The sequence below is a fragment of the Mustela erminea genome, chromosome 18 (genome assembly GCF_009829155.1).
Source record: "Mustela erminea isolate mMusErm1 chromosome 18, mMusErm1.Pri, whole genome shotgun sequence".
Lineage (NCBI taxonomy): Eukaryota > Metazoa > Chordata > Mammalia > Carnivora > Mustelidae > Mustela > Mustela erminea.
Window position 1 is genome coordinate 42,345,597 of NC_045631.1, and position 9,765 is coordinate 42,355,361.

At 42.4% G+C, this 9,765-nt stretch overlaps 1 protein-coding gene across 2 annotated transcripts in view; it reads right to left on the reverse strand.

Moving 5' to 3' along the window:
* The window catches only part of EZH1 (enhancer of zeste 1 polycomb repressive complex 2 subunit), a 36,418-nt gene extending 28,177 nt beyond the window's left edge, over positions 1–8,241 (reverse strand). The window contains exon 1 of one of the 2 annotated variants that reach the window (XM_032322808.1): positions 8,178–8,241. The gene's annotated coding sequence lies outside the window, so the exon portion shown is untranslated. Of the gene's footprint in view, positions 1–3,623; positions 3,642–8,177 lie in introns of those variants that run through there. The other variant, XM_032322809.1, reaches the window with a different exon arrangement.
* Between the last annotated feature and the right edge of the window lie 1,524 nt (positions 8,242–9,765).

The window sequence follows — 9,765 nt, forward strand, 5'->3', positions numbered from 1 at the left end:
AAAGACTAGCAAAGAAGCAGACAGACTCACTGTGTTTACTATTAACTCAATCAAGTGATTCAAGCTCTTAAAACCAGAATTCCCTGTGAGTTAAATATTATCTCTCTGGGGGAAGGGAATGAAACAAAAACAGCATAATCTAAGAATCTGAATCCCAGACTGCTAAAGTGCTGGGTTACCGGGGGAAAAAAAAAAATTAAACATCTGAATTTCCTTTCACAAGTTGCACCATCTCTCTTCCTCCTACATCTTTTAAATAGTCCTCATTCCTCATGGAATGGGGCCAAAAGAGGGTTTTTTTTGGAATGATAAAACTATTTAAGTACATACAACACACTCACGTGTAATATTAAATACACTGCTCATATAATTCCTGTTCTGAACAAGCATAATAATAGTCTGCCCCCCCCCCCCAAAAAAAAGTCTACTCCAGAAAAGGAAAAAAATGGTTCAAATCTAGGACAAAACCGCCTCCCTCAGAAACCTTAGGTTACCCCTATTGAGACCCAATGTTATAGATCATAATTCAGTGAGACTTTATAACTTCCTAAAAAAAAAGGTTTTTTAAAGATTTTATTTATTTATTTGACAGAGAGAGATAGTGAGAGAGGGAACACAAGCAGGGGGAGTGGGAAAGAAGCAGGCTTCCCCCTGAGCAGGGAGCCCAATGCAGGCCTTAATCCCAGGACTCTGGGATCATGAGCCTAAGGCAGACACTTAGTGACTGAGCCACCCAGGCATCCCTAAAAAATGGTTTTGAACTGCAATCCTTCTCCCATTTTCTGGGGGAGTACATTTCCGTTTTTGCAATAGTAAGCTTATGTCAGGTTGCTCTGTCCATTTAAAATTGGGAATCAAATAATGGAAAAGAATAAAATCCACAGCTCCTAGGCTATGTGTAGGTAGATTTCTTAGAGATGGCCACGGAAAAATATCAGTATTTTTGTTAAAGAAAGGAGTTATAATTGAAATGTGATCTACAGTCTGTCAAAAGAGATGAAAGGACACACAGTCCAATAATTAATGGTGCCATTTCTAATTTTACTCAAGTGCTTTATTTGGCCAGAGGAATATACATATACACATGAAAACACCACTGAATTCTAACCAATCACAATGTAAAATAAATCACATTTTCCTTTTACAATTAATGTGATATTTGATTCTCATGCGACCATGAGCCAATATTTATTTTGCCTGGCTTTTTAATGGGTCTTCAAAGTCTTTAAAGGTTTATTTGGCAGTTGGTCAGCGCCCACAGAGTGTATGAGGAAGACCAGACATACTGTTTGGAACAGATATGTATTAAATAAACACCTGAAACACAGCCGTAAAGATGGGTTCTCATAGCATCTGCATGCTCACCAACAACTATCACTTCAAAGATTTTTTTTTTTTCAATTTAAAAAACAAACAAACAAAAACTCAGCAGTCAGTAAAACATATGTGGAGAAATGGGTTCACTCATCTTGGGCAAAGGGAGCGGCACACAAAAAATACTTTATATTTCTACTAGATGGATTTTTTAGTTACTGACATATGCAAAGCAGTCATTTACATCCCAGTTAAGTACTAGGCCAGCACTTTTTGTTTGTTTGATTTTTTTTTTTTTAAAACTAGGCCAGTGCTTAAGAGCTTTTCATTATATTCACTTATACACTGAAAATAAACTCCAAAACATATGCTGTTTTGGTCAAGAAATTTAAGAATAAACTTGTGTGTATGTATGTGTGTGTGTGTGTGTGTGTGTGTATATATACATATCCTAAAACTTAATAAGACGATAACCCAATAAAAAGTTGGCAAGAGGGGTGCCTAGGTGGCTCAGTGGGTTAAGTTTCTGCCTTTGGCTCAGGTCATGATCTCAGAGTCCTGGGATCGAGCCCAGCATCAGGCGCTCTGCTCAGCTGGGAGCCTGCTTCCTCCTTGCTCTGCCTGCCTCTCTGCCTACTTGTGATCCCTCTCTCTCTCTCTTTCTGTCAAATAAATAAATAAATAAAAGGGTTTAAAAAAAAAAAGGTTGGCAAAAAATATGAACAGATACTTCACTAGAAAAAGATATAGAAAGGCAAACCCCTGCACAAAAAGATACTTAACATCAGTATTAATCATTAGGGAAGTGCAAATTAAAACCAAAATAATAGGGGAACCTAGGTGGCCTAGTCAGTTAAGTAACCAGACTCTGGATTTCAGTTCAGGTCACAGTCTCAGGGTTATGAGATCAAGCCCGGAGTCAGGCTCTGTGCTGTGTGTGGAGACTGCTTAAGACTGCCCTTCGCCAGTATGCCCTCTCTCCCTAAAAAAAAAAGGGGGGGGTGCCTGGGTGACTTAGCTGTTAAGTGTCTCCCTCTGGCTCAGGTCATGATCCCAGGTGGAGCCCCCCATCCAGTTCCCTGCTCTGTGGGAAGCCTGATTCTCCTTCTCCCACTCCCCCTGCTTGTATTCCCTCTCGCTGTGTTTCTCTCTATCAAATAAATAAATTAAATCTTAAAAAAAAAAAAAGCAAAAACAAACCAAAACAAAACAAAAAACAAAGCAAAAAAAAAAAAATGATGGACTACAACACACCCACGAGGATGTCTGAAATTAAAGATTGTAATACCAATAACTGGTGAGGATGTGGAGGAACTGGAATCCGTATACCTTGCTGCTGGGAGTGCAAAATGGTAGGGCCACCTAGGAAAACAGTTTGCTAGCTTCTTTTTTTTTTTTTTTAAATAAAGTTAAATATATACTTACCATACAACTTGGCATACAGTTTTTATTATTTTATTTATCCAAAATAAATGAAAATATATATATTATAAAATATATAAAGGAAAATGAAAATATATGTCCTCTACACAAATGTTCATAGCACCTTTATTCATAATAGCCAATAAGGAGAAGCAACACAAATATCTACGGATTGCTGAATAGATACAAATTACAGTATATACATAGGACGGAGTACTACTCAGCAATAAAAGGGAATGAGGAGTTCCTCATTCCGACAAATGCACAATATAACTGAAAAGCATTATGCTAAGTGAAAAAAATCAGACACACAAAAAAACTATGTACTAGATGATTTCACTTACACTGCATTCTACTAGAATGATTTTACAAAGGGCAAATCTACAGTGACAGCAGGCAGATCAGTGCTTGCCAGGGGCTGACGCTGGGGAGAGTGAGTACATGGAAAGAAGCATAAAGTAACTTTTTGGGGACTCTGAAAGTATTCTATACCATGGCTGTGGTGATGGTTAGATGACTATGCACATTTATGAAAACTCGCTGAATTGTATATATAAAATGAGAATTTATCATGTGTAAATTTTCACTTCAGTAAAGCTGAAAAAAGAAAAATAAGTTTTTCTAATGATACATCAATCCAGTAATTTTCTAGAGACCTTTACTACTAAAAATCAGTAGTCAGGGGTGCCTGGGTGGTACAGCAAGGTTAAATTTCGGACTCTTGGTTTCAACTCAGCTCATGATCTCAGGGTCATGAGATCCATTCCCATGCTGGGTTCCATGCCCAGTTCAGAATCCTCTTAAAACTCTCTCTCCCTTTGCCCTTCCTCCCTGCTTTCTCTCTCTCAAATAAATAAATCTTTTTAAAAAATAAGTAGGCGGGGCGCCTGGGTGGCTCAGAGGGTTAAAGCCTCTGCCTTCGGCTCAGGTCATGATCCCAGGGTCCTGGGATCGAGCCCCACATGGTGTCAATCTGCTCAGCAGCGGGCCTGCTTCCTCCTCTCTCTCTGCCTGCTTGTGATCTGTGTCTGTCAAATAAATAAATAAAATCTTAAAAAAAAAAGCAATTAAGAAAAAAAAAATCAGTAGGCAAGGACACCCAGGTAGCTCTGTCAGTAACCGTCTGCCATGGTCCCTCAGATCAAGTCCCACATCCGGCTCCTTGCTCAGCAGGGAGCCTGCTTCTCCCTCTGCATGCTGCTCCCCCTGTTTGTCCTCTCTCTCTCTCTCTCTCTGACAAATAAATAAATAAATAAATAAATAATATATTTTTTTTAGATCAGTAGGCAATTCCACCTTTTTAAAAAATTTTGAGTGAGAGTTCCCAGGCAGCTCAGTAGGTTAAGCATTTGCCTTAGGCTCAGGTCATCATCCCAGGGTCCTGGGATCTAGTCCCACATTGGGCTCCCTGCTCAGTAGGGAGACTACTCCTTTTACCCCTTCCCCCTGCTCATGATCTCGCTCTCAAATAAATAAATAAAATCTTAAGAAAAAAAAACTCTGAGTGACTTCACAATGAATAATTGTAGTAGAATGATCAATACTGGTTCATTAACTGTAAAAAAAAATGTTACCTGTATGCTAATGTAAGATGTTGATAATAAGGGAAACTGGATATGGAATCTGTGGAAACTCCTTCTACTATCCTTATAACTTTTTCTAAATTTAAAACTGTTCTAAAAAATTAAGTTTTTTTTTTTAAATTGCTAACTGGAAACAAGAACTACCTTATTGGGGTACCTGAATGGCTCAGTTAAGGGACTGGTTCCTGATTTCAACTCAGGTCGTGATCTCAGGGTTGTGGGATTGAGACCTCTGTCAGGTTCTGTGCTCAGAAGGGAGTCTGCTTGAGATTCTCTCCCCACACACACAAAATAAATAAATCTTAAAAAAAAAAAAAAACCTACCTTATTTACATGTCAAATCTCCACCAAAAAAAGAAAGCTTGTAAAAATGGACATCTTATCCCAGAAAATTGGATCTCAATATGCTTCAAAGGCTAAAACTGGAATATAGTCTGTCACTAGTTGGAAATGGGAAAACCTTATTGAAATGTTTGGAGATAAGACATTTAAAGAACAATATTCTTAAATTTAGACAGGTTAAGATCAGAACATAAAAGTTCCAAACTATGAAGTTCTTTTACCCACATAAAGTGACCCCTTTGCACAAAGAGCTTCTCTTTGGAGCACGTTCATTATCTTTACTACTTTACAACAAGTAATTTTATCACACAGCAGGCTAAGTAAGCCTTCAGAGGCAGATGGCACTATAGATTTTTAAATTTTCCATCTCATTCTTTCCTTTTTAGCTCACGCTGGAGTTGAAACACAAATAATAGTGATGAACCTACCTCTGCAAAGAGCACTAGAAACACAATTGAGTCACTTTGGTGATCACCAACTTCATCAATGTTCCATTAACATCAACTCTGTGGCTAAGTACACAGCCTGACAGACCCTGCAATTAGGATTTTTAAGTACATCCTTAATTTATGCCCTCCCATGTCTCCAAGGTATTTATATTTGTTGTTACTTTGAGCTTCTGGGCACTCTGCATGTAGAAAGAACCCTACTAATGGGAAACTGTGATCCTAAATTTCCATTTAAAAGAAAATTATAGCATTAATTTTTTTATTTTTAATTTTACCATTACTTGATTAAGAGAATCAGATCATTTGCACTGGAGACAATGGTGACAAAATTCAAAGCAGGATTAGTCTTTAGGAGACCCATAGAAAAGTGCTGGCTCTCAGGATATATAATGCTGACTTAGAAGAGCTAAAGCAGTGCCCTAACAGGCTAGAACCTTACCGCTGCTGGTTTTGTACTACATTAGCACAAAGTCTAATCTTTAGTGATTGCTCATTATCATTTAATAAGAAGACTTTTTAGTTATTCCATTTCAAATCGAAGTATTAAGGCAAGTGTGTCAGAGAACACAACACACAAGAGGCACTAAACCCCAACTATTCATTCATGACTTTAAGGTTTGGAGCACTGAGATCCCAAATGACAGGCTGATGGAGTAAAAAGGTAGGAAGGAACCAATATTCAGATATTACATTTGAACAAATTGGGGGGGGGGGGAGCTAGGGACTTTCTGGAATGGAGGCATTCCCTAAGAGTAGTTTTTCCTTTTTAAACCTCCCTCACCTCCACTCAATCCTAATCCTTCTCTTCATATAGTTTTTTTTCTCTTTTCTTTTTAATTTTTAACTATTGTATGTAGAAAACGTAATGTGTCTTTAGTGTTGTTGCCTCAAATCTTTTTTGGGAAGTTGCTGGTCAACAAGTAGAAACTTTTTACAATTAGTCCAAGACAATAAAAAGATACACTTAATAAATGAAGTGTTACATGTTTCAATTAGGCAGAAAGCAAGGGCAGGAACTGTTACCCACAGGACTAAGGAAACTAAACTTTTTATCTCAAGAATCAGACAAAATTGATGCTAGTTCAAAGGCAACTAAGTATAAGGTAAACAAGTCTGACCACATTTTCTCACTTTCCCCTTCTCACAAAAGTCTTCTTGGGAGTAAAATTTCACTGTTTAATCCAAGGGTCCTTATCCTATTGTTGTTTCAAAGAGAATTAAAGTAACACCATAGTGGGGCGCCTGGGTGGCTCAGTGTGTTAAAGCCTCTGCCTTCGGCTCAGATCATGATCTCAGGGTCCTAGTATGGAGCCCTGCATCGGGCTCTCTGCTCAGTAGGGAGCCGGCTTCCTCCTCCTCTCTCTCTCTGCCTGCCTCTCTGCCTACCTGTGATCTCTATGTCAAATAAATAAATAAATAAAAATCTTAAAAAAAAAAAAAAGGTAACGCCATAGTGAATTGGTCATTTCCACTTCAGGGAGTTTTAAGGCAGTGCTTTAGCATCAAGTTCCACGATTGGTCTAAAAGTACTCTGCCTGTTAGTAGCAGAACTAGGATCCAGATTTCTGGAGTCCAAGTTCCACAGATCTACCCACTATTTGTTTATTCCACAAATGTGTACTGAGCACCTAACCATGTATCTGGCCCTGTTTTACGTGCTTAGGGTATATCAGTGAATAAAACAGGCAAACATGCTCTCCTCCAGAGAGTTAATTCATAGTGGCTACGAGACACACACTCATCCTAACAGTATTATTACATTTGTATAGATGGTCCTTTCCTCTAAGTGTGCTTAAAAGAAAAAAAAAAAAAGTACTCAACTCCGAACATACACCATCTTCTGTGTTAAGTAAGTAATCTCTTTTTATCACTGCCACACCATCTCAACCCTGGGGATTCCAAGGCTTAAAATAGACAAGCTCTCACAGAAACCTATGACAGAGTTAACACCTTCTCCGGCTGGAACTTCCTTCAGTGCCGGTTTCCTAAACTTAAAAGCTCCGCTGGGGGTGGGACTTCTCTTCAAAGACATCACAGCAGTAACCGTGGAGGAAGAGACCACACTCTCCACGCCTGTCTTTGCACACACCCAGTTGTTCGTCAGGCTCGGCTCACCCTCACCCGCGCCCCTCTATCGCCAGGCTCCACCCCCAGCTACCCCATTTACAATCCTACATGCCACCTATCAAAAGTCCACTCTCCATATTCCACCGGGGCACTAACATCCTTCTACATCCCTTCCTCTTCGAAACAATGTCTTCAGTAAGAAGTAAGTTTGTCCCGCATTTCCTGACTGCCATGTCCCAAATACAACACCTTGCCTTTGCTTCAAGGCGCTTCCCTTTCTATCCCTCGATCCCCAGAAGAGTCCTGGGGTGGGCAAGGATTGGCGCGAGACCAAATTTAGAGAGAAGCAGCCAGCCTGCTACTCCGGGCCGGTACTGGGGAGAGAAGCGTGCGAAGCGCCCAGCGCGCAGAAACTGAAGAGGCACTTTGCACCCGCTGGACCCCGAGAGTGAGCTCCCCTTTCATTTTGCGCCCAGGAACCTCTCTCGCCTCACCTTGGTCCCAGCCCAGTTTTTACTGCCACCCCTTCCTCAATACCCCCTCCCCCGCCCCAAGGTCATCACAAACAGCCCCCGCATCTAACCCTCCCCCTGCACAGCCCCAAGTCCCTGGGAGTCCACCTAGCTAAGGGCCCCCCGCAGGTGCCACCGCCCACCCGCGCCCTCTCCGCTCTGGGGCTCCCGCCCACCCGGCCCACCCCGCCCTCCAACGGGAGTCCCCATTCCCGGGCCCGCCCCCGCCGCTCCTCCTCCCGGACACACAGCCGGCCCTCCCCGCCTCAGACGCAGTCCTCGCCGGGGGCTCGCTCGTCCCGTCTCCCCCTTTCCTCCAGCCCTCCGACGGGGAGGGGGTGGCCCGCTACCCCCGGCCAGGCAGGCAGTGTGCCCCTTCGCTTCCTCCCAGTTCTCTGACCCCTTCGCTTCTCCTTCCCTCAGACCTCGGGTGGCGAGGTGCGGAGGCCCGGCCCCAACACCCGGCCCGGGCTTGTTTACTCACTCACCCTCCATCCCGAGCCGCAGGGACCCGCCGCTAGGACGCCTGCGCGCCGCAGCCCCGCCCCCGCGCCGCGGCCCCGCCCCGCGCCTCCTCCCGGCGCCTGCGCACTGCGCCACCCGCGCCCCGCCCGTAGAGCCACCTGGGCTTCCTTCTTCGCACGTCTGTCGTTTGGCGCCAATACCCCGAACTCAGGAGTTTCAGGTGATGCCGCCCGAGCCCGACAGTTTCCAAGGCGGCGCTGTGGGCTCTCCGGGAGGCTCCCAGAGCTACTGATATCATCTTGGAGACCCTCTCTAGAGGTTGCACCATCTTCAAGGCTGGCGACAAGCCACGTTTCACTTCAGCATTTGAAACCAACCCGGAAGCCCTTCACGCTGATCCTCACACCTACCCATACCTCTAAACACCCGTCTTCGAGCTCTAAATTATCCTTCTTGCTTTATTTACGCCTTGCTTCCTTATTTCTATCAAAAGTTTTCCCATCACTTAGATTCAAATGAATAGCCTTGTATTAAAGTAACTCCTCATGGGCGCCTGGGTGGCTCAGTGGGTTAAGCCGCTGCCTTCGGCTCAGGTCATGATCTCAGGGTCCTGGGATCGAGTCCCGCATCGGGTTCTCTGCTCAGCAGGGAGCCTGCTTCCTCCTCTCTCTCTCTGCCTGCCTCTCTGCCTACTTGTAATCTCTCTCTGTCAAATAAATAAATAAATCTTTAAAAAAAAAAATAAAGTAACTCCTCACAAGATAACTATAAGTTACAAAGGAAAAAAAAAAAAAGTAACTTTACAGGACAGAAAGCTGGCAGACATCGCCTTAAGCAAGTGGTCAAAGTTAACATCACTAGTGATGAGTTTGATTTAATCATAAGGAATCGTTAGACAAATCCAAAATAACAGGTGATCTGCAAGATAATTGGCCAGCATCTTAAAAAATATGATGGTCATGAAAAACAAAGAAAGAGTGAGGGGGCACCTGGATGGCTCAGTCGGTTAAGTGTCTGCCTCAGGCTTAGGTCATTATCCCAGGGTCCTGGGATGGAACCCCAGGTCTGGCACCCTGCTTGATGCAGAGTCTGCTTCTCCCTCTCCCTCTGCCTGTCACTCCCCCTGCTTGTGCTCCCCCCACTCCATCAAATAAATAAAATCAGAAAGAAGGAAAGAAAGAAAGACAGACAAGGAAGGAAGGAAGACAGGCAAGGGAGGAAGGAAGAAAGAAGGAGAGAAGAGAAGAAGGGACAATTAAATGTAATGTGTGATTCTGGATTGAATCCTAGTTGGGAAGAAGGGGAAGAGTTGGATATCTGATGGAGTTATCCAGTGGGATAACTGATGATGTTAGAATAAGATCTGTAGACGAGTTAAAAGTAGTTTATCATCTCAGTTCCTGGTTTTGGCAATTGTACTTCCTCAACATTTGAAGAACTTGGCTGATGGGTATATGGGAACTATCTTTCGTAAACCTGAAGTTACTTCAAAATATAAAGTTAGAAAAATAAAACTTAAAATGCAAAATACCATTACCTTGAATTTGTCTCCAAGTACATAATTACAAAAGCCTGTAATATTCTTTTTTTTTTTTCAAATAATCTTTATAA